Source organism: Coregonus lavaretus, assembly GCF_964263955.1.
Source record: "Coregonus lavaretus genome assembly, chromosome: 17".
NCBI classification, from domain to species: Eukaryota; Metazoa; Chordata; class Actinopteri; order Salmoniformes; family Salmonidae; genus Coregonus; species Coregonus lavaretus.
Genome location: NC_140004.1, coordinates 23,198,770 through 23,203,814, shown reverse-complemented (window position 1 = coordinate 23,203,814; position 5,045 = coordinate 23,198,770). Strand labels below are relative to the sequence as shown.

Genomic DNA, 5,045 nt, shown 5'->3' with positions numbered 1-5,045 from the left:
GACCCCCTAGTAAGCCGACCCCTCCTCTCTCTAGCGCCAGCGCCCCCGAGCTCCATGGGGCACGGCTCGGAAGCGCTGGAGGGTGAAATGGACAGACCCCCCTCGGAACGCCCGCGGGTAGCTAGCAGGTTATCCAGCCTGATGGACATGTCGACCAACTGGTCGAACGTGAGGCTGGTGTCCCTACAGGCCAGCTCCCGACGGACGTCCTCTCGTAGACTACACCTGTAGTGATCGACGAGGGCCCGATCATTCCACCCTGCATCTGCCGCTAGAGTACGGAATTCGAGGGCGAACTCCTGAGCACTCCTCCTCCCCTGCCGGAGGAAGACCAGACGCTCCCCCGCCGCTTTCCCCTCCGGGGGATGGTCAAACACCGCCTTGAAGCGGCGGGAGAACTCGTTGTACGTTATGGTGTCCGCGTCGATCCTCCTCCACTCCGCGTTGGCCCATTCCAACGCCTTCCCGGACAGGCAGGAGATCAGGGCGGACACGCTCTCATGTCCCGAGGGCGCCGGATGCACGGTGGCCAGGTACAGCTCCACCTGGAGAAGGAAACCCTGGCACCCGGCCGCGGTCCCATCGTAAGCCCTCGGGAGCGAGAGTCGGACTCCTCGGGGTTCTGGTGTGGGAATAGGCTGACTGGCCGATGGTGCTGGCACGGAGGGTGGCGGTGGAGGCGTCCCCCAGCCTCGGATGGTGGTGATCACCTCCTGCAGTGCGGTCCCCATCTGCAGGATCTGGTCCCCTTGCTCCCGGACCCTGTCCTCCAGAGTCGCCTGGGCTGCTGCGGCTCCTGCTGATTCCATTGTGGTGTATTATTCTGTCAAGGCGTGCTGTAGGTGCAGTGGCGGAATCAAACGCAGGACGCAGACGGATAATCCAACAGACTTGTATTAAGCCGAAACACGGCAAACGGACAACACTTGCCCGAAGGCGAAATACGCACGAAGGTGAAAAAGAAACAAAACAGCGCACAAACAGGTGCGTAAACTCCAGCGCAGTGGAGAGAAGCTCAACCGAGCGAAAACACGTCTGACACAATCAATAATACACAACACCTGACAAACACAACGGGAACTAAATAGGACACTAATGACACTAAATGAAAACAGGTGTGACAACACTCAGACAAAAGCAAACGAACATGAAACATACAACGGTGGCAGCTAGTATTCCGGAGACAACGAACGCCGAAGCCTGCCCGAACAAGGGAGAGAGGCAGCCTCGGCCGAAACCGTGACATAAACAAACCTTAAGCTTTAGAAAATGACACAGACAACGACTTCTGAGTACATGTAAAAGATCTTTAGTTATGCAATTGCAGGTAGAAATTAATACAGAGTCACACAGGATTTGGATGGCTCCTCATAAGTTCTACAAAAGTGTCTAAAACAATCTCTGCCTTTTATACAAGTACTCCCCTCCCTGGCAGATCAGGAGCCACCTTGTTTTCTTCTTGTGGCTATGTGTATCGGGTCATAGCGCACAAACAAGTGATAACGTTAGCTCCGTTACTGCCCATATCTCCACACAGCTGTGCCCTTGGAAGATAGTAAAAGACAGAATGTACTGAAAAACTGTGGTCAATGAGGCTCTGTCTTAACCGTGTGACCAGGTTGCTCAGAAGCAACGAGAAATTGAAACAATACAGGTCTATCTGTTCCTCAGTTTATCTCTATCCCATGTCCTTGACTACACGTTCAGACCAGCTGCAGGGAGCTAGAGGGGACCCTCCTTATGAAAAGCACAGCATTGGTAGTTAGGAAATGTCTCTACTATTGTTAAGCATATTAATTGTTAACTGTTAATATTAAACAAATCAGGCAAATATGTGTATTCCCCATCAGTGGGAAATAGACTGCAGGTGGCTTGCAATGCAGCCAGATTATTATATCAATTCATGGGCACTTACTTTAAAATGCAATTTTATATTTTTGTGTTGTTGCCTAATAAGTGTCTTTCTTCCATATATTTTAATAGTGCCATCGTCATCTGTCCGCCAGTCATTTATCCATGGTCCACACACACGTCACAACACTGCCTACGTACTTCCTTTGGTTAACCTGTTTCCATGCATCAATCTGGTGCACAGAGACTTGCAGGTTTGTGTCAAGTTACCAAACACCTCTTCCTCCACAACGGCAGAACTGCAAATGACAAGGCCGTCGTATCTCGTTTCAACATAACCATCATCATCCATGCCACAAATCAATGACATCACAAACACTTCCACTGCAGAGATGGACTATGTCCATATACCTGTTAGACTCTCCATCTTCACCTCTGAGTGACTTTGATGAGGTAGTGGAATAAATACATCTCGTAGGGAAGCAGTGTGGACGCACATTGGTTCACTGCAACGCAGGAGTGAGTCGCTCAGCTACAGTGGCTTGCGAAAGTATTCACCCCCCTTGGTATTTTTCCTATTTTGTTGAATACAAACTCAATACTTTGTAGAGCCACCTTTTACAGCAATTACAGCTGCAAGTCTCTTGGGGTATGTCTCTATAAGCTTGGCACATCTAGCCACTGGGATTTTTGCCCATTCTTCAAGGCAAAACTGCTCCAGCTCCTTCAAGTTGGATGGGTTCCGCTGGTGTACAGCAATCTTTAAGTCATACCACAGATTCTCAATTGGATTGAGGTCTGGGCTTTGACTAGGCCATTCCAAGACATTTAAATGTTTCCCCTTAAACCACTTGAGTGTTGCTTTAGCAGTATGCTTAGGGTCATTGTCCTGCTGGAAGGTGAACCTCCGTCCCAGTCTCATGGGGCGGCGTGCAATTGGCCCAGCGTCGTCCAGGGTAGGGGAGGGAATGGCCGGCAGGGATGTAGCTCAGTTGATAGAGCATGGCGTTTGCAACGCCAGGGTTGTGGGTTCGATTCCCACAGGGGGTATGAAAAATTATAATGTACGCACTAACTGTAAGTCGCTCTGGATAAGAGCGTCTGCTAAATGACTAAAATGTAAAATGTAAATGTAAATCTCTGGAAGACTGAAACAGGTTTCCCTCAAGAATTTCCCTGTATTTAGCGCCATTCATCATTCCTTCAATTCTGACCAGTTTCCCAGTCCCTGCCGATGAAAAACATCCCCACAGCATGATGCTGCCACCACCATGCTTCACTGTGGGGATGGTGTTCTCGGGGTGATGAGAGGTGTTGGGTTTGCGCCAGACATAGCGTTTTCCTTGATGGCCAAAAAGCTCAATTTTAGTCTCATCTGACCAGAGTACCTTCTTCCATATGTTTGGGGAGTCTCCCACATGCCTTTTGGCGAACACCAAACGTTTATGCTTAGTTTTTTTCTTTAAGCAATGGCTTTTTTCTGTCCACTCTTCCGTAAAGCCCAGCTCTGTGGAGTGTACGGCTTAAAGTGGTCCTATGGACAGATACTCCAATCTCCGCTGTGGAGCTTTGCAGCTCCTTCAGGGTTATCTTTGGTCTCTTTGTTGCCTCTCTGATTAATGCCCTCCTTGCCTGGTCCGTGAGTTTCGGTGGGCGGCACTCTTTTGGCAGGTTTGTTGTGGTGCCATATTCTTTCAATTTTTTTTATAATGGATTTAATGGTGCTCCGTGGGATGTTCAAAGTTTCTGATATTTTTTTATAACCCAACCCTGATCTGTACTTCTCCACAACTTTGGCCTGACCTGTTTGGAGAGCTCCTTGGTCTTTATGGTGCCGCTTGCTTGGTGGTGCCCCTTGCTTAGTGGTGTTGCAGACTCTGGGGCCTTTCAGAACAGGTGTGTATATATATATATACTGAGATCATGTGACAGATCATTTGACACTTAGATTGCACACAGGTGGACTTTATTTAACTAATTATGTGACTTCTGAAGGTAATTGGTTGCACCAGATCTTATTTAGGGGCTTCATAGCAAAGGGGGTGAATACATTTGCACGCACCACTTTTCCGTTATTTATTTTTTAGAATTTTCTGAAACAAGTTATTTTTTTCATTTCACTTCACCAATTTGGAGGAGTATTTTGTGTATGTCCGTTACATGAAATCCAAAATAAAAATCTATTTATAGTACAGGTTGTAATGCAACAAAATAGGAAAAACGCCAAGGGGGATGCATAGTTTTGCAAGGCACTGTACGCTCAGCCTGCAATGCAGGCTTGGTGGGTCTAATTTAGTACCATGGAATGACACTTTGACGCCCACAAACGGGTCAAATCTTCTCAACCTATTATCAGGCCAAATTGTGGATTCTGGAAGCAACTAATCCAGTATGAGTGCAAGCTCTGTGGTTGTGCCACGGTCACAGTAACTTCCCCCATGGGTGAAATACCTGACATTTATTAAGAGGAGACCAGGGGTATGCTTCCTCTTTGAAATTCACTGTTTGTTAAAATGATCCCTTGTAAACACATCTTAATATCTTATTTTATAGAGCCCCACAGTGGAGGTGTCATAATGCCCATTAAACCTAGCGGTCAAACAGCGAAATGGTTCCAATCGTTTTTCCACCATTCATTTTTCCCATAGGGAATTTTAGAAATACTTAAAATAAGGGCTGTGTTTCGTGTAGGCTTGACGTTTTGATAACCATGTAAATCTCTCTTGGACAAGGTGACTTTTATCAATATATTCAGCTCTATTTACTCTCAGATTCGAAAATGCTAATTAGTATCAAGGTTGACTAGAAATCCTTGCAAGCTCCTGCATGTCATCTCTACCTGACACCTTTGCTAGCAGGTATTGTGTCAATTTAAAACTTGCACAAGACAGTTCACAGAATTCAGTTCAAAGAAATGTTGCCAATTTATTAATTACTAAATTTAGCTAACATTATATAATTAATCCAGAGATTCTTACCTTTGCCTCAATTCGTCAGTGTCATCCAGATCATCATGGCATTTGTAGTTCTTCATGATAGCCACATTAGCAGCTAATTAGCATTTCATTTTGGGGGGGTAAATACAGGTAAATATATTGATAAGTCACCTTGTCCTAGAGAGATTTACTACACAGTTATCAAAACATCACGCCTACACTAAACACAGCCCTTTTTTATTTATTTTTTCCCCAATA

General features: G+C 46.3%; 1 pseudogene across 1 annotated transcript; it reads left to right on the top strand.

Annotated features, from left to right (window-relative positions):
- Positions 1 to 2,074: 2,074 nt before the first annotated feature.
- LOC311145072 (dual specificity protein phosphatase 18-like) lies at positions 2,075 to 4,346 on the top strand (annotated as a pseudogene). The gene is made up of 2 exons: positions 2,075 to 2,388; positions 4,148 to 4,346. The product of its transcript is annotated as a dual specificity protein phosphatase 18-like (transcript).
- The last annotated feature ends 699 nt before the right edge of the window (positions 4,347 to 5,045 follow it).